The sequence below is a fragment of the Pelophylax lessonae genome (assembly GCF_965119305.1).
Source record: "Pelophylax lessonae genome assembly, chromosome: 10".
Taxonomy (NCBI): Eukaryota; Metazoa; Chordata; class Amphibia; order Anura; family Ranidae; genus Pelophylax; species Pelophylax lessonae.
Window position 1 is genome coordinate 48,201,707 of NC_138777.1, and position 20,046 is coordinate 48,221,752.

At 50.0% G+C, this 20,046-nt stretch overlaps 1 protein-coding gene across 10 annotated transcripts in view; it reads right to left on the minus strand.

The window, feature by feature from the left end:
• The window catches only part of CELF1 (CUGBP Elav-like family member 1), a 74,894-nt gene extending 57,709 nt beyond the window's left edge, over positions 1-17,185 (minus strand). For all 10 annotated transcript variants that reach the window (XM_082270112.1, XM_082270111.1, XM_082270104.1 and 7 more), the window contains exon 1: positions 17,100-17,185. The gene's annotated coding sequence lies outside the window, so the exon portion shown is untranslated. The remainder of the gene's footprint in view (positions 1-17,099) is intronic.
• Between the last annotated feature and the right edge of the window lie 2,861 nt (positions 17,186-20,046).

The window sequence follows — 20,046 nt, forward strand, 5'->3', positions numbered from 1 at the left end:
TTTACTGTAAGACAAGAATCCCCCATTTCTCTTTCGTACAATGGCGGACACAGCTCTTGATCTTCTTAACCATTGGGATGTCTCAAAGCAGTGTTAAACACAGGAGCGGGAACAGCAAAAAATTCCCAAGGCTAAACAGTAGCCAACCAGGCAACAGGAGCTCAACCAAAACAACTGGAGCCCACCTGACAAAAACAATACACCCTCAAAGAGGACCAGGTCCTCTAAACAGCAGCCTTCAAAACCTTGCAGCCAAAAGAAGCATCTGCAGATGCCAACACATCCACTTTATAGAACTTTGTGAAAGTGTGCACTGACGACCAGGTGGTCGCCTTGCAAACCTGCATCAACAACACTGATGGCGGAAGGCCCAGGAGGCAGGAGCGTTCCAGTAGAGTGCAACTTGACAGGGAAAGGAGGAACTTGACCCTTGATGGAATAGGCCTGAATAACCATCTGTCTGATCCATCTGAAAACGGTCGCAGAGGAAGCAGACAACCCTTTTCGAGGTCCGTCCGTGAGTACAAATAGTCTGACTTCCTTAAAGACTCCGTAGCTGCCAAGTACATCCTAATGGCCCGGACCACATCCAAGGCATGCAAGGCAATTTCCTTTGGATGTTTAGGCCTGGGACACAGGGAAGGCAACATTATCTTCATTTAAATGAAAATCAGAGACAACTTTTGGAAGGAACGACAGACAGGGGCAAAGAACCACCTTATCCCGTGAATCACCAGGTAAGGGGAACGACAGGATAATGTCGCCAGTTCCGACACCCTGCGCGTAGAAGTGATAGCCACCAAAAAGGCCACCTGGCACAGCGCAAGCAGGGGACTCTCCCGAAGATTCTCAAACGGAGGCTTCTGGAGAACCGAAAGCACCAAATTGAGATCCCAATGCGGCAACAGAGCCCACACTGGAAGAACCTAATGTCGGACACCCTGAGTATAGGTACGCACCCGAGTGTGGCAAAAGGTCGTTGGAAGAAGACCGCCAAAGCAGACACCTAACCTGACCCTTGATGGTACTCAAGGCCAATTTCTGTTCAACCCCCCCCATTGAAGGAAGGTCAAGATCTGAGCCACCGAGAAGGAGCAAGGATGAATCCCAAGAAACTCACACCACCCAATGTAAGTCTTCCACATACAATAGTAGATCTTCCTAGAAGTAGATTTTCTAGCTTTCAACAGGGTAGGAATCACCGACTAATGCCCCGTACACACGTTCCGATAATCGTACGACAAAACTCACTTTCGACCTGATCGCACGATAATCTGATCGTTAGTACACAGCTTTTGACAGCTGATCACGACAGTTCATCCAACAAAACCCGAAGGGACAAACAGGAAAACTTCTGTCGTACGACAGCCTCGCGAACGACAATCGTTTCATCAGTACAATATGTGTCCGTTAAAAATCGATCGACAAAGTCTGCGCATGCTCAGAAACACTAAAATAGCACAGAAAAAGCCTGGCTGCCATTGTTTTTGTTTTGCACCATCTGATAAGTAGCTAAGCAACCAGGAAGCTTTTCCAGAATCGTACGACAAAAATCATACGGTATGTACGCATCATTGAATTCGATATTAGTATCATGCAACAAAATGCGAACGATTAGTCGTCCGATTATCTGAACGTGTGTACGGGGCATAAGAAGCACCTATCATTCAGCACCTGGCAATCAACAGCCAAGCCCTTAAAGCTAGCGACTGTAAAGCAGGATGGAAGATCAGTCCTTGGGACAGCAGATCCTCCATGAGAGGAAGCTTCCAAGGAACGTCGGCGGCCAGCTGTACCAGATTGGCGTACTAAGCCTGGTGAGGCCAGTCCGGAGCCACTAAGATAACCAGACTTCTGTCTGCCTCGATACTGTGAAGTCTTGGCAGAAGCTGGAGAGGGAAGGTGTAAATCAGAGGATACTGACCCCACTGGGCCACCAGTACGTCTGTGGCATCCGACAGAGGTTCTCTTGACCGAGCCACAAACCTCTGCACCCTTCTGTTGAGCCGAAATGCCAAAAGATCCGTCTCGGGGTACCCCACCGGAGACACAACCGATGAAACACCTTTGGGTGAAGGGACCACTCCACTTTGTCGAACGCCTGCCAACTAAGGTAATCAGCCTGCCAATTTTCCACCCCGGGAATGTGTACGGCGGAGAAGGCTGGAACAAACCATTCTGCCCACCTTGGAATGCCGGCTACCTCAAGAGCTGCCAGGACACTTCTTGTGCCCCCTTGGTGATTGACATAAGCCACAGCCGTGGCATTGTTCGATTGAATGCACACTGGAGAACCGTGAAGATGATCCGTCCAATGGTCCAGACACAGTTTGATTGCTCTGAGTTCAAAGACACCGATTGGTAGTCTGGACTCTTCCATCGTCTACATCCGCTGAGCAGAATGCTTGCCGAGAACACCTTCTTAGCCAGACAGGCTGGCATTCTTGATGACCACTGTCCAATACAAGAGGAGGAAGGATTTGCCCAGCCGAGGTGGCAGAGAACGAAGCCACCATATCAGGGCCTCCTCCGTTCCCTGACTCAGCTGGATCTGATTGTCCAGAGACTGCGGAGTCTTGTACCATTTGGTCAGAATCTCCCTTTGCAGGGGCCTCGTATGGAACTGTGCAAACAGAACCGCTTTGAAAGTAGAAACCATCAGGCCTAGCACCCGCATGCAAGTCTGGAGAAATGATCATCTGCTGGACAGCAGGAGACGAATTGCAAACGACAATTTCTGGAGTTTGTCTAGAGGAAGGAGCTCTCTGGCTAAGGCTGAGTTCAGAGTCAGGCCCAGATAGTCCAGCTTCATGGACAGTACCAGAGGAGACTTCTGAAAATTCAGAATCCAGTCGAACTCCCGCAGAGTTCGCATTGTGATCTCGCAGAAGGAGATTGTCCAAGCAGCCCAGTACCACGATCCCCGTGGCATTCCAAGGCTAGCACTGGGGCTAACACTTTAGTTAAGACCCGATGAGCAGTGGCGAGACCAAGGGTTAATGCCACAAACCGATAATGCTCCTCTCCCACAGCAAAGCGGAGAAAACGCTGGTGACTGGCACATATTGGAATGTGAAGGTAGGCATCCTTGATATCGATAGGAGGCGAGGAAATCCCCTGGACGCAGGGATGCCACCACTGTTGAATAGACTCCATTCTGAACTTCCTGGGAACTGTTAACAGGTTTGAGTAAAAGCCTTGAAAAAAAAAAATTCCTAAGTCGGAACCAGGACAATCACCCCTTAAAGTAACAGGTCTTGTACCGTCCCAAACCCTGTAAGCGGTTCGGGGACAGGCACAAGTTGGAAGGAAAGAACCTTGCCAGAGGACAAGAGCGAAATTCGATATTGTAGCCAGACCGAATGACTTTGTGGACCCACTTGTCTTGCACCAGGGAAGTCCACGGGTTTGGAAACCAGTGATACGACTAAGGGCACACCTTCATGCAAAAGGAGCCTTGTCCGTGGGTCTGGAGAAGCCTGCTCTCAGCTTGCCAGACCAGGTTCGTTTGGATCCTCCTGACGAGGCCCAACAACTACGACAAGGTTCCTTGCCCTTAGTAGCCTGTGGAAGAAAAGTACCCTTCCCCTCATGTGAGACCTTTAATGGTGTCATCCAGGGTAGATCCAAACAGGCGATCTCCTTGAAAAGGAAGATCAGTCAAGGCCTTTTTAAAAGTCTGGTCCATAGACCAGCATTTGAGCCAAAAGACACGCTGAAGGACCACTGCCAAAACAGAGGTGAGCCAACAGGGGAGCCGCATCCAAAGAGGCATCACAGAAACTGCAGCCCCTGGACCAGCTGGTCCGCCAGCTTGGCAAAGGCAGGGGGGAGCTGTCCTCCCTCCAGGTCACAGTGCAAAAGCTTAGCCCACTCGGTCAGAGTTTGCGACAACAGGGCAATGGTGAATACCGGCCTCATTGCCGAACCAGCCAGAGTGTACATATTGAGGGCCACAGTCTCTTCCTTCCTGTCGGTGGGAAGGATCCTTAAAGGCCAGGGACTCTTCAAACAGAATCATAGTTGCCTTGTTTAATCTGGAAACCAGAAGGTCCACCACTGGTGGAACAGTCCACTTCTTAAGAAGAGACTCCTCATAGGGGTAACGCCTAGTAAAGCGCTTAATGACCCCACAGGGAAGCTTTGGTCGTCCCTACTCTTAAGCAACAATTCTGTCAAAATAGGCAGGGAAAGGAAACACCTTTGCCGCCCTTGATGGCTTGTGACTGCCAAAGGGAACCTGCACCTCCAACATAGCGGTGTCCTCCATCTTAAAGAGTTTAACGCACAGAGACAATCAGTGTGTCCACCGGTCCCTTTTAGTGCGGTTGCATTAAGTGGAGGAATCCCCCTCACTATCTGAGGTTGCAGACCTAGCAGGGTGACCTACATTCGCGACAGCCGAATCAGATTCAGGATCTGATGAGACAGATGAGGCAGGGTAAGCCAAGGGGTGCTTTTTGCTAGCTGTCGCCAGAAAGCCACCTCCACCCGGGACACAAAAGGCCCCCAGGACCGTCGTCAATGCATCGATGAATTGTTGGGACCTGGAGGAGGGCCCCGCAGCCTCAAAGTGGGGATCAGGTGGGGAGATGTGCTCCAAAGATTTCATTAGTCACCAGGGGGACCCCACAAAAAATGTAAAACACTGCTAACGGACAGCCCCCACCACTCTGGCAGCATTTCCAGTAGCCAGTCATAGAGCACCAATCGATCCTCAGCAGAGAGGGAGAGGACCCTCCCAGACTCACCACCCCGCAGAAACCAGGCACCGCAGCCACCAGGAGAATTTGCACCACATGAGCAGCGATCAGAAAATGAAAGGACCCAGGAATCAGCACCAGGGGATTAGGAGGGGCTCCCACCACCGAAAACGCCGCCCAGAAGGCACCACAGACATGGCCGCCACTGTTTTCTATGGCAAACCACTGCAAAATTGCTGCCGGACTAAAGCATGGCCGCTGTGCATTGCAGCACAAGGCTACAACAAAATGGCAGCCCCATGTGGCACCACGAGGCTCCCAGGGACCCAGAAGAGATCAGAAGGCCTCCAGGACAGGCACAGGCAGGTTGGGTGGCCCTGGCAGGAGCCCCCACCAGGCCCTTCCCCCTCGCACAGCCGATCCTTTTCTCGGCAGCGCACCCCCCCCACCAGCATAGCGCCCTGCCCCCTGACCACCCACACAGGCCCAGCATAAGTGGAGGTGGGGGGGGGGGGGTAGGATGGGGGGACAGATGAGGGGGGGTGAATGACGGGAAGGAGGGGAACCCAGGGGTCCGACTGTCCCATGGAGGGGCCCACGTCCACCCCAAAACCCTCCAGAGAGGGGGACAGCTACTCACCACACAAGAAACCAGGCGGGCACCACTCCAGACCGAACCCCTCGCCATCAAAATGGGGGGGTCATCGGCCAGGAGGAACACTGCAACTGGGGCAGAGTCCCAGTCGTATGCAACCTCACGAGGCATTTAAGTCGCAGGCCAGACCCGTCCGCTGGGGCTATATCGCGGCTGACCTAGGTGTGGAGCTGAAGTCTGCTCGTGCTCGCTGGTCAGATTGGGGTGACCACGGGATCTAGATTATCCAGCCCATCACCCAGTCCGGCAGTTGATAGTAGATCTCACAGGAAAAAAAACAGGGAGATAAAAATCTAACTAAAAAGAAGAAAAAATTTCCCAGGATCAGAGATCCCAGCAAGGAACTAGGTCCCTTACTCTTGACTAGGCAAAAAAAACTGAGTACCTATAGCAGACAGAGGGAGTATACCCCCTGTGACTGCCCATTAAGTGTAGCCAGACTTTTTTTCTGCCTAGTGTCCTACTCCTGAAGGGGGCAGTATAACCCAATGGTTAAGATGATCAGGAGCTGTGTCCGTCAATGAACGGAAGAGAAATTATTGCTATGGACAAGGGATGGCTATATGTGGGTACAGTAAACTTTCATAGTTCCAACAGACACCTAAGAGATGGTTCATATACATCTCAACAAATAGTTGCGGACCAGAAGTGCTACTGAATCCAGCTGTAGCAGCAAACAAAGCAAAGGAGTAGTAAACAAAAAGAAGCCTCCACAATCAGGAGGGATAGGAAAGTGATAAAAAAGAGAAGGAGCAAGTAAGGTAGAGAAGGAAAAAACAAAAGGAGGAAGGGGATGAGGGAGAAGGACATTGGGTACATCCAAGCCAGAATTAAAAGGTTCCAATGCCTATAAAGGAGACATACCTGGTCACAGTGATCAAGGGTTGTACATCCTTAACCACAGGCCTATTTCTGACATTTGTTTACAAGTTAAAATCATCTTTTTTTTGCTAGACAATTACCTAGAATCCCCAAACATATTTTTTTTTTAGCAGAGACACTAGAGAATAAAATTGAGATCATTGCAATACTTTAGGTCACACCGTATTTGCGTAGCGGTCTTACAAACGCAATTTTTTGGGGGGGAATAAAATACATTTTTTGAATTATAAAATAAGAAAACAGTAAAGTTAGGCAACTTTTTTTGTAGTGTGAAAGATGACGTTACGTCGAGTAAATTGATAGCCAACAAGTCATGCTTCAAAATTGCGCACACTCATGGAATGGCGACAAACTACGGTACTTAATCTCCAAGGGGGACACTTTAAAATTGTTTACAGGTTACCGGTTTAGAGTTACAGTCTAGTCTAGTGCTAGAATTATTGCTCCAACCATCGCTGTGATACCTCACATGTGGTTTGAACACCGTTTACATATGCGGACGCGACTGCGTTCAATTCTGCGTGCGAGCTTGGAGGGACGGGGCACTTACGTTTTTTTTTCCTTTTTTTACTGTCCCTTTAAAAAAAAAAAAAAAAACACTTTTATTCCTACAATTAATCTAAACATCCCTTGTAATAGAAATAAGCAGGACAGGTCCTCTTTAATGTGAGATCTGGGGTCAAAAAGACCTTCTCTCACACATTTACACTTAAAAGTAATATAAAAAAAATTGGCCCTTTAAGGCCGTTGGGCAGAAGTGACATTTGACTTCGCTCCGGTCCTCCAAGGGCATAGAGTAGAGTGGGGGCCATCTTGCCCTCACTTGACTTCCTGCCCATCAGGAGAGGGGATCAGGTCCTTTCCCCGCTACCAACAGCTACGCCGCTGGGACCACCTTTATAAGAAAGCAGACCCGTCTGTCGTGTAAGAAAATACCGGGGTCATAACACCGGTATTTAACGTCAAAGTAGCGACATAAATACACAGTAGGCGGTCCAGAAGAGGTTAATGAGCGATCTTAGGTTAAAACACTTAAGAATAAAAATACGTCATTTTACTTTTGCTACTAAAAAAAAAAAAATTTGGCCCTTTAAGGCCGTTGGGCGGAAGTGGCCAAGATCTGAGAGGATCTGCAAAAAGGAGTAGGACAAAAATCCCTCCTGAAATGTGTTCAAACCTGGTGGCCAACTACAAGAAACGTCTGACCTTTGTGATTGCCAACAAGAGTTTTGCCCCCAAGTACTAAGTCTTGTTTTCACTCATTAAAATGAAAATCAATTTCTAACTTTTTTGAAATGCGTTTCTCTAGATATTTTTGTTGTTCTTCTGTCTCTCACTGTTAAAATAAACTTACCATTAAAATTATAGACTGATCATTTCTTTGTCAGTGGGCAAATGTACAAAGTCAGCAGGGGATTAAATATTTTTTCCCTCGCTATATACTTACCTGCACTGTGCAGTGGTTTTGCACAGAGCAGCCCAGATCCTCCTCTTCTCGGGTCTCTTCCCCCTGCTGAGTGCCCCCCAAAGCAAGCACCTTGCTATGGTGGCACCTAAGCTGAGCCGCTGCTCTGTGCATGCATTCAAACAAGGAGTAGTGGCTTGGCCCCACCCCCTCTCTCCTCATTTGCTCCCTGACTTTGATAGCAATGGGAGCCAATGGCACCTGCTGCTGTTTCAACCAATGAGGAGGGCGAGACCCTGACAGCCGAGGCTCTTGTGCAACATCGCTGCATCATGATAGGGTCAGGTAAGTATTAGATGGGCTGAGTTGCACACAGAAGGTTTTTCATCTTAATGCATTGAATATGTTAACCACTTAAGCCCCGGAAGATTTTACCCCCTTCCTGACCAGGGGGTATTTTGCGATTCGGCACTGCGTGACTTTAACGGACCATTGCGCGGTCGTGCGACGCTGTCCCTAAACGAATTTGACGTCCTTTTTTACCCACAAACAGAGCTTTCTTTTGGTGGTATTTGATCACCTGTGCGATTTTTTGATCACGCGCTATAAACAAAAAAAGAGCGTCAATTTTGCAAAAATAACAATATTTTTCACATTTTTTTATATGAAATTCCCCCCAAAAAAAAAAGTAAAAATCAAAATTTTTTAAAATTTTCGGCCAATTTGTTTTATGCTACATATGTTTGGTAAAAAAAAAAAATCGCAAAAAGCGTATTTTGATTGGTTTGCGCAAAAGTTATCACGTTTACTAACAAAGGGAAAGATTTTTGTCATTTTTGTTGTTTTTTTTTTTTAACGCGTAATGGCGGCGATCTGCGATTTTTTTTGCGGTACTGCGACATTGGGGCGGACAGATCGGACCCTTGACTGACATTTGTGACACTTTTGGGGTTACCAGTGACATTTCTACAGTAATCAGTGCTATACATATGCACTGTTACTGTAAAAATACACTGGTTGTGAAGGGGTTAACTTTATTTGGAAGGGAGGGGCTGTGTGTATCCCTAGGGGCGTGCTTTCTACTGTGATTGGCTGTGGCTTGAGCTGTAAGGACACTGATCAACGGATCTACATAGTAGATCCGTTTTATCAGTGTCTTTACAGCGAGGAGAATGACAGGCAGCTTGTTTACACAAGCTGCCTGACATTCTCCCTCTCCCCCGCCGATCGCCGAGTGACCGGCGGACATCGGGTCCGCTGGTCACACGCGCGGGGGGGGGGGGTCCGTGACCACGCGGGAGCGGGGGCGCGCGCTCGCTCCCTAGACCCTCACAAGCTAGTGACGTAGCCCTACGTCACTTTGCCTGTGAGGGGCTGACTGCCGACGTAGATCGGCGTTAGGCAGTCGGCAAGTGGTTAAAGTATAACTTTTGTTGAGAAAAAAACATTTCCCTCTGAGTGATCTATGTACATTGCAGGGATTTTAACAAACTTTGTTGCAGATTCCTATCTTTCATTATTCTGAAGAAATCCCCGTCTGTTCCTCTGTGCCGAGTGAGTCTAATGGGAGTGGTTTCAAAATTATCAACCAGCTGTTGCAGAATCAGGGCTCTAATGAGGAAAGTTGCGGGGTCTACATCCCTTTAGAGCAGGCATGTCCAACCTGCGGCCTGGAACCCCGGGCAATGCGGCCCACTGCCCCCTGACAATTGTTTTTTTGCTGGGGAGGAATGAAGTTGGGTCGGGGGCATGGCCACAGCCGCTTCCAACTAACGGTAGGCAGAAGCTGCTTCGGGGGGGGGGGGAGCATGTTTAGTGTTTGACTCCTACCACCATGACCACTTCTTCAAATCACTGAAGTGGTCATGGTGGTTAGAGTGTTCCTTTAATATCTCTCAGAAGAAGTAAACCTCTGTATACTGATTCCATTTCATTTGATCATCCTCTAGTTGTGTTAAATTAGTGCGGGGGGGGGGGGGGGGTACGGCGGCATTTTATTACTTATATACCTTAACTATAGTATATATTTTATATGCGGCCCGAGAACATTTCTCTACACTCAATGTGGCCCAGAGAAGCCAAAAGGTTGGACACCCATGCTTTAGAGGTTATTTCCTATTGGGAGTATCTTACCAAAAATGACATTTTAGCTGCAGTGGATGCCAAAAATCTGACTAGTATCTTAGTGTAGACTTTTGGGAAAATCAGTGAGCCAATCACATAAGTAGGAAATTATGTTTCGGGGGGTGGGGCATTCTGTACACAGAACACCTTCAGCTAGCCATATTGCATTGCAATTTACAGAAATTTACAGTGGGTGTAGATTAAAAATGGAAAGTTCAATTTTAATAAGATTTAATTACAATATGACTTGTGTCGCACTTGTATATGCTATAATATTTTATTTTTTTCACTTGATATATTTTTCCCATGAAAGTGGAGTTACCCTTTAAGATAAAAAAAAACCTTCTGCCTTTAGAACCACTTTAACTTAATTGTCTATGAAGCACTCACTGAGAAGATAATTACCCCAGACTGTCTAAATATACCAAACCTGTAAAAATACCATGCATTCCTTTTAAACCCTTTTGTTGCCAGAGATATTTTTGAAAAATGATGTGAGACCAGAAGATTAGTTAAAAATCCCCAAACATATCTTCTGATAGAAGAGACCCTGGGGAATAAAATGGTAGTAGGTCCAAATTTTTTGGACCTCAACTATTAAGCCTACTAGGGGGTTAATGCGTCTGAGAGACCTCTCCTGTGGGTGGAAAGATGAAACCATCTTACAAAAAAGGGTTTAGGGATGGCATCCTGTGTGCGATCGGTTGGCATTTTTTTGTTGCAAAAAATATCATTGCAATATTTTATCAAGTGGTAATTTTGAGCAAAGAAATCCACTTAAGAGGTGCCTGGAGTCCAGCATTGTGTTCCCACTGCCAGTTCTTATCACTTTGGGTCCTTGGTGCCACCATCTTGGAAATGGGAGTTGACTGTGGCTTCCTGAGGAACCAAGGGCAGTTCCCTGCTCACACGGTGATCTGTGAGTGATCCTTCCAAGAAGCTGTATGAGAGGAGGGGGCAGGGTGAGGATTGCAGAAGTGGGGGCGAGTAGCGCTAAAAATGCCCCCTTCCCCAGGCTGGGGCATAGCAGTGAGACTTCACTTTGAGTTACACGAGTGCAATATATTACCAATTTTTTGGTAAAATATAAAAGTGATGAGGTAGTGCCGAGAAAATAGATACCCAACATGCCAAGCCTTGAAATTGCATGTGCTTGTGAAATAGTGATGAACTTTAATATCTAAAATGTTAGACAGGTGATGCTTTAGGGCTCTTTCACGCGGTCCGCCTCCGCAGGCGGATCCGTGTTGCTCAGCGGGGATCGATCCGCGATCCCCGCTGAGCCGGGCGGATGACAGCTCCGTCTCCGCTTGCAGAGCGGAGAGGGAGGTGTCTCAGCACCCGCTGCCCTCTATGGGGGATCGGAGGAGAGCGGACCGCTTGTCCGCTCTCATCAGATCCGCTCCGCTCCGATTACTGAACGGATGGAAAAATAGGGTTTCCATCCATCCAGATTTCAGCACAGGATCGGATGCGGATGGCAGCGGGTGTCAGCGGAGGTGACCCCCGCTGACCCATAGAGCTGCATGGAGGATCCGATCAGATCCGCCTAAAAAAACTGACAGGCGGATCTGATCGGACCGCCCGTGTGAAAGAGCCCTTACTGGATCTTACTGGTCATCAGTTTAGGCCCCATTCATACATTTTAAGGCATCCAAATGACAAGAATGTCTTTTTTAATGAGGAAAAAGAAACAAAATGTGTTAAAGATGCTGCAGTACATCAACTAAAAACAAAGGCTGAAATCCATTTTAAGCACGAAAGAGAAAACAGAAGAGAGACATCACATGAGAGTTTTTGCAAGAAGCATTTTTATAAACTTTGAAAACACTCAAAAAATCTTCCTAGCTATCTGATAATCTGCACAGTTTCTGAATACAAATCACTGGGGAAAACTGATCTAGTCACACAGGCAGCATTATCTGGGGGTGGAGGGAACACTCTTGTCAGAAGAGGAAGCAGGCATGAAATCGCTGGCAGAAAATGCTGTCCTATGACAGTGCCCTTGCCCTGGGGGTACAGCATTGAATTTTTCATAAATGCAAGGGGAAAAAAAATAAAATAATACTTCCTCAAAAAGGGAAGACAATTGCTCTTTAACATGACAATTTACAAGTTTGAAGGGAAAGATCTGCTATGCATGGCAAAGAATGAAGGCCTTATTCACACTGGTGGCAATACAAACGGGTGGCTGAGATGCAGCCAGCACACCAACGTGCAGAGGGGGCAATGGGCAACCAGTGAACCCATGTGGCGAGGAGGGGGGGGGGGGGAATGATACAATGGGCAACCAGTGCACCCATGTGGCAAGGGGGGAGGGGACACAATGGGCAACCATTGCACCCATGTGGCAAGGGGGGAGGGGACACAATGGGCAACCATTGCACCCATGTGGCAAGGGGGGAGGGGACACAATGAGAAACCAGTGCACCCATGTGGTGAGGGGATACAATGGGCAACCAGTGAACCCAGGTGGCGAGGGGGGGGGAGGGGACACAATGGGAAACCAGCACACCCATTCCTGCGGGGGGTGGGAAGGTCTTGTGGGTTAGGGGACAATGGGCAACCAGTGCATCCAAGTGGTGAAGGGATGGGGGGGGGGGGCATGGGACACAACGGGCATCCAGTGCACCCATGCCTAAGGGGGGTGGGAAGGTCTTGTGGGTTGGGGGACAATGAGCAGCTAGTGCGGCCACGTGCAGGGGGTGGGGGACAATGGGCAGCCATGTGTGGGGGAAGGTGTAACAATGGGCAGCCATGTGTGTCCATGAACGCAGGGTTGATAACAGGCAGCAAGCATGCCCACATGCCCCAGATGACCATGGGCAATCATATCTCTATGTAGACAAAGGTTTATCATGGTGTAACTAAAAGTATGGGCAGGTGGTATACACACAAAGTCAGTGGGTGGTCTGTGTACATGTATAGGGTTATGGGTGGGCAGTGTACATGTATAGGGTTATGGGTGGGCAGTGTACATGTATAGGGTTATGGGTGGGCAGTGTACTTCTATAGGGTTATGGGTGGGCAGTGTACTTCTATAGGGTTATGGGTGGGCAGTGTACTTCTATAGGGTTATGGGTGGGCAGTGTACTTCTATAGGGTTATGGGTGGGCAGTGTACTTCTATAGGGTTATGGGTGGGCAGTGTACATATATAGGGTTATGGGTGGGCAGTGTACTTCTATAGGGTTATGGGTGGGTAGTGTACTTCTATAGGGTTATGGGTGGGCAGTGTACTTCTATAGGGTTATGGGTGGGCAGTGTACTTCTATAGGGTTATGGGTGGGCAGTGTACTTCTATAGGGTTATGGGTGGGCAGTGTACTTCTATAGGGTTATGGGTGGGCAGTGTACTTCTATAGGGTTATGGGTGGGCAGTGTACTTCTATAGGGTTATGGGTGGGCAGTGTACTTCTATAGGGTTATGGGTGGGAAGTGTACTTCTATAGGGTTATGGGTGGGCAGTGTACTTCTATAGGGTTATGGGTGGGCAGTGTACTTCTATAGGGTTATGGGTGGGCAGTGTACATATATAGGGTTATGGGTGGGCAGTGTACATATATAGGGTTATGGGTGGGTAGTGTACATATATAGGGTTATGGGTGGGTAGTGTACATATATAGGGTTATGGGTGGGTAGTGTACATATATAGGGTTATGGGTGGGCAGTGTACTTCTATAGGGTTATGGGTGGGCAGTGTACTTCTATAGGGTTATGGGTGGGCAGTGTACTTCTATAGGGTTATGGGTGGGCAGTGTACTTCTATAGGGTTATGGGTGGGCAGTGTACATATATAGGGTTATGGGTGGGTAGTGTACATATATAGGGTTATGGGTGGGTAGTGTACTTCTATAGGGTTATGGGTGGGCAGTGTACATATATAGGGTTATGGGTGGGCAGTGTACTTCTATAGGGTTATGGGTGGGCAGTGTACTTCTATAGGGTTATGGGTGGGCAGTGTACTTCTATAGGGTTATGGGTGGGCAGTGTACTTCTATAGGGTTATGGGTGGGCAGTGTACTTCTATAGGGTTATGGGTGGGCAGTGTACTTCTATAGGGTTATGGGTGGGCAGTGTACTTCTATAGGGTTATGGGTGGGCAGTGTACTTCTATAGGGTTATGGGTGGGCAGTGTACTTCTATAGGGTTATGGGTGGGCAGTGTACATATATAGGGTTATGGGTGGGCAGTGTACATATATAGGGTTATGGGTGGGCAGTGTACATATATAGGGTTATGGGTGGGCAGTGTACATATATAGGGTTATGGGTGGGCAGTGTACATATATAGGGTTATGGGTGGGCAGTGTACTTCTATAGGGTTATGGGTGGGCAGTGTACATATATAGGGTTATGGGTGGGTAGTGTACATATATAGGGTTATGGGTGGGCAGTGTACTTCTATAGGGTTATGGGTGGGCAGTGTACTTCTATAGGGTTATGGGTGGGCAGTGTACTTCTATAGGGTTAATGGTGGGCAGTGTACTTCTATAGGGTTATGGGTGGGCAGTGTACTTCTATAGGGTTATGGGTGGGCAGTGTACATATATAGGGTTATGGGTGGGTAGTGTACTTCTATAGGGTTATGGGTGGGCAGTGTACATATATAGGGTTATGGGTGGGCAGTGTACATGTATAGGGTTATGGGTGGGCAGTGTACTTCTATAGGGTTATGGGTGGGCAGTGTACTTCTATAGGGTTATGGGTGGGCAGTGTACTTCTATAGGGTTATGGGTGGGCAGTGTACTTCTATAGGGTTATGGGTGGGCAGTGTACTTCTATAGGGTTATGGGTGGGCAGTGTACTTCTATAGGGTTATGGGTGGGCAGTGTACTTCTATAGGGTTATGGGTGGGCAGTGTACTTCTATAGGGTTATGGGTGGGCAGTGTACTTCTATAGGGTTATGGGTGGGCAGTGTACTTCTATAGGGTTATGGGTGGGTAGTGTACATATATAGGGTTATGGGTGGGCAGTGTACTTCTATAGGGTTATGGGTGGGCAGTGTACTTCTATAGGGTTATGGGTGGGCAGTGTACTTCTATAGGGTTATGGGTGGGCAGTGTACTTCTATAGGGTTATGGGTGGGCAGTGTACTTCTATAGGGTTATGGGTGGGCAGTGTACTTAAGGATATCAATAGGAGCATCAATACGTAGAGTGCAGGAAATGGGGGGAGTCTGTGTTGATATTTGGGGGATCAGGACAATCAGTATAAATGTATTAAGGGACAGAGGATGGGGAGCAGCCAGCATGTGTGTAGCTATGTACAGCTATTTTGGCTTTAGAAAAAAAAAAAAAAAAAAAGACAGTGGGCAGGCAATAGGGAAGGGAACACACTGTGTACATACAAAAGGACAGCAGGCGCTCTCCCTCTCTATAATATATATATATATATATATATATATATATATATATATATATATATATATATATATATATATATATATATACACCCACATTTAGTCTGGTTGAAAAAAGATAGACAAAGTCCATCTAGTTCAACCAATCAAAAGGGGAAAAATACACACACTAATATATATATATATATATATATATATATATATATATATATATATCTACCTCAGGCAGAGCAAATATATTTGGGAATTGTGGGAAATATATATGCATACAGCGGATATATATATATATATATATACACACACACAGGCTGAGGAGAAATCAGGCCGTGTTTATGAGGAGATACATTACATACAAGTGTGGGGTTAGTATATATACACACATGAAGTGAGAGGACGGACAGTATATAGGAAGGGATAGGATAGATATATACACAAGTGTGGGGTGCAGAGTGTATTAGGGGAAGCTGTATGTATAGGGAGGTTCGGTGTATATGAGGGGAGATATAAACACAGTTGTGGTAACAGTACACAGTATGTATATAGAGATACATGAGGGGGGAGGGGATGAGGGGACACCACACATGTATAACACACATGGTAAGTGTGGGGTGGGCACGATGTACATGAGGTATACAGGAGATATATATATTCTACAAATATGAGAAGGGTGGGATGTGTGGTGATAGTGTAGCATATATATATATATATATAATATAGTGTGTGTATACACATGTATGGGGGGGGGGGCAGAGTATGATGAGATGTGAGAACACTGATGGTAATATTAGGCAGTGTGTGTACACAGGAGGAGGGGGAGGGGAGCCCAGGGGGTATATGAGGGGACGGTAGGTGCAGGCCAGGCTGTGTACATGAGGGGGGTTCTGTATACACGGTGTATATGAGGGGGGATCTGTATACAAGGTGTATGTGAGGAGGGCTCTGTATACATGGTGTATATGAGGGGGGGATCTGTATACATGGTGTATATGGGGGGGGATCTGTATACACGGTGTATATGGGGGGGGATCTGTATACACGGTGTATATGGGGGGGGATCTGTATACACGGTGTATATGAGGAGGGCTCTGTATACACGGTGTATATGAGGGGGGGATCTGTATACACAGTGTATGTGAGGGGGGGAGAGCTCTGTATACACGGTGTATATGAGGGGGGGATCTGTATACACGGTGTATATGAGGGGGGGATCTGTATACACGGTGTATATGAGGGGGGGATCTGTATACACGGTGTATATGGGGGGGGATCTGTATACACGGTGTATATGGGGGGGGATCTGTATACACGGTGTATGTGAGGGGAGGAGAGCTCTGTATACACGGTGTATATGAGGGGGGGATCTGTATACACGGTGTATATGAGGGGGGGATCTGTATACACGGTGTATATGAGGGGGGGAGGAGGGCTCTGTATACACGGTGTATATGGGGGGGGGTTCTGTATACACGGTGTATATGGGGGGGGGTTCTGTATACACGGTGTATATGGGGGGGGGGGTCTGTATACACGGTGTATATGAGGGGGGGGATCTGTATACAAGGTGTATGTGAGGGGGGGAGAGCTCTATATACACGGTGTATATGAGGGGGGGATCTGTATACACGGTGTATATGAGGGGGGGAGGAGGGCTCTGTATACACGGTGTATGAGGGGACGGCGGGCTCTGTATGTAGATGAGGGGACGGCGGGCTCGGTCTGGTAAAGGCGGGGCTCTCCGGGATGAAGGCCGATGTCCCCTCCATAGGGCTCGGCTCTAGGAGGGGTCGGGGTACCTCAGGCCGGACAGGCCGCAGCCGCCCAAGGAGGGTCCCGTTATCCGGTAGGAGGGGTGGGGCGGACTCCGAGGTCCCGTTACCCCGGGAGGGTGTGGCGGCCGGGGATAAAAAAAAAATGACACTCCCACACCCGGAGCGCACAGAGGAACCCCCGGGACACATTTCCCCGCTTACCGCTCTCAGTCTCCGGGTCACGCTCCTCTCTCCGTCTCCCTGCGCACAGAGGATCCAAAATGGCGGCACTTCCGGGCGGATCCACCAGGCGGTCTGTGGGGGGGAGCTGAGAGGGGAGGCAGAGAGAGGCGACCAATAATGGGCGGGGGCGGGGAGAGAACCCACATAGCAGATAGCACGACTCTGCCTGACACCTAAGTCGCAGCACAGAGCCCCGACGGCGACACCGCACCACAAGTCCCAGCACAGAGCCCGGACAACTCACCACAATACCCAGCACAGAGCCCCGACAGCTCACCACAAGTCCCAGCACAGAGCCCCTACACCCCACCATAAGTCCCAGCACAGAGCCCCGACACCGCACCATAAGTCCCAGCACAGAGCCCCGACACCGCACCACAAGTCCCAGCACAGAGCCCTGACACCGCACCACAAGTACCAGCACAGAGCCCGGACAACTCACCACAATTCCCAGCACAGAGCCCAGCCACCGCACCACAATTCCCAGCACAGAGCCCAGCCACCGTACCACAAGTCCCAGCACAGAGCCCCTACACCGCACCACAAGTCCCAGCACAGAGCCCTGACACCGCACCACAAGTCCCAGCACAGAGCCCCGACACCGCACCATAAGTCCCAGCACAGAGCCCCGACACCGCACCACAAGTCCCAGCACAGAGCCCTGACACCGCACCACAAGTCCCAGCACAGAGCCCTGACACCGCACCACAAGTCCCAGCACAGAGCCCGGACAACTCACCACAATTCCCAGCACAGAGCCCAGCCACCGCACCACAATTCCCAGCACAGAGCCCAGCCACCGTACCACAAGTCCCAGCACAGAGCCCCTACACCGCACCACAAGTCCCAGCACAGATCCTGGACACCGCACCATAAGTCCCAGCACAGACCCCCGACACCCCACCACAAGTCCCAGCACAGAGCCCCTACACCCCACCATAAGTCCCAGCACAGAGCCCCGACACCGCACCACAAGTCCCAGCACAGATCCCGGACACCGCACCATAAGTCCCAGCACAGAGCCCCGACACCGCACCACAAGTCCCAGCACAGAGCCCTGACACCGCACCACAAGTCCCAGCACAGAGCCCGGACAACTCACCACAATTCCCAGCACAGAGCCCAGCCACCGCACCACAATTCCCAGCACAGAGCCCAGCCACCGTACCACAAGTCCCAGCACAGAGCCCCTACACCCCACCATAAGTCCCAGCACAGAGCCCCGACACCGCACCATAAGTCCCAGCACAGAGCCCCGACACCGCACCACAAGTCCCAGCACAGAGCCCTGACACCGCACCACAAGTACCAGCACAGAGCCCGGACAACTCACCACAATTCCCAGCACAGAGCCCAGCCACCGCACCACAATTCCCAGCACAGAGCCCAGCCACCGTACCACAAGTCCCAGCACAGAGCCCCTACACCGCACCACAAGTCCCAGCACAGAGCCCTGACACCGCACCACAAGTCCCAGCACAGAGCCCCGACACCGCACCATAAGTCCCAGCACAGAGCCCCGACACCGCACCACAAGTCCCAGCACAGAGCCCTGACACCGCACCACAAGTCCCAGCACAGAGCCCTGACACCGCACCACAAGTCCCAGCACAGAGCCCGGACAACTCACCACAATTCCCAGCACAGAGCCCAGCCACCGCACCACAATTCCCAGCACAGAGCCCAGCCACCGTACCACAAGTCCCAGCACAGAGCCCCTACACCGCACCACAAGTCCCAGCACAGATCCTGGACACCGCACCATAAGTCCCAGCACAGACCCCCGACACCCCACCACAAGTCCCAGCACAGAGCCCCTACACCCCACCATAAGTCCCAGCACAGAGCCCCGACACCGCACCACAAGTCCCAGCACAGATCCCGGACACCGCACCATAAGTCCCAGCACAGAGCCCCGACACCGCACCACAAGTCCCAGCACAGAGCCCTGACACCGCACCACAAGTCCCAGCACAGAGCCCGGACAACTCACCACAATTCCCAGCACAGAGCCCAGCCACCGCACCACAATTCCCAGCACAGAGCCCAGCCACCGTACCACAAGTCCCAGCACAGAGCCCCTACACCGCACCACAAGTCCCAGCACAGATCCTGGACACCGCACCATAAGTCCCAGCACAGACCCCCGACACCCCACCACAAGTCCCAGCACAGAGCCCCTACACCTCACCACAAGTCCCAGCACAGAGCCCCTACACCCCACCACAATTCCCAGCACAGAGCCCAGCCACCCCACCACAATTCCCAGCACAGAGCCCAGCCACCCTACCACAATTCCCAGCACAGAGCCCAGATACCTCACCACAAGTCCCAGCACAGAGCCCAGATACCTCACCACAATTCCCAGCACAGAGCCCAGATACCTCACCACAAGTCCCAGCACAGAGCCCCGACACCTCACCACAAGTCCCAGCACAGAGCCCCGACACCCCACCACAAGTCCCAGCACAGAGCCCCGACACCCCACCACAAGTCCCAGCACAGAGCCCCGACACCTCATCACAAGTCCCAGCACAGAGCCCCGCCTCCTCACCACAAGTCCCAGCACAGAGCCCCAACATCCCACCACAAGTCCCAGCACAGAGCCCCTACACCTCACCACAAGTCCCAGCACAGAGCCCCTACACCCCACCACAATTCCCAGCACAGAGCCCAGCCACCCCACCACAATTCCCAGCACAGAGCCCAGCCACCCTACCACAATTCCCAGCACAGAGCCCAGATACCTCACCACAAGTCCCAGCACAGAGCCCAGATACCTCACCACAATTCCCAGCACAGAGCCCAGATACCTCACCACAATTCCCAGCACAGAGCCCAGATACCTCACCACAAGTCCCAGCACAGAGCCCAGACATCCCACCACAAGTCCCAGCACAGAGCCCAGACATCCCACCACAAGTCC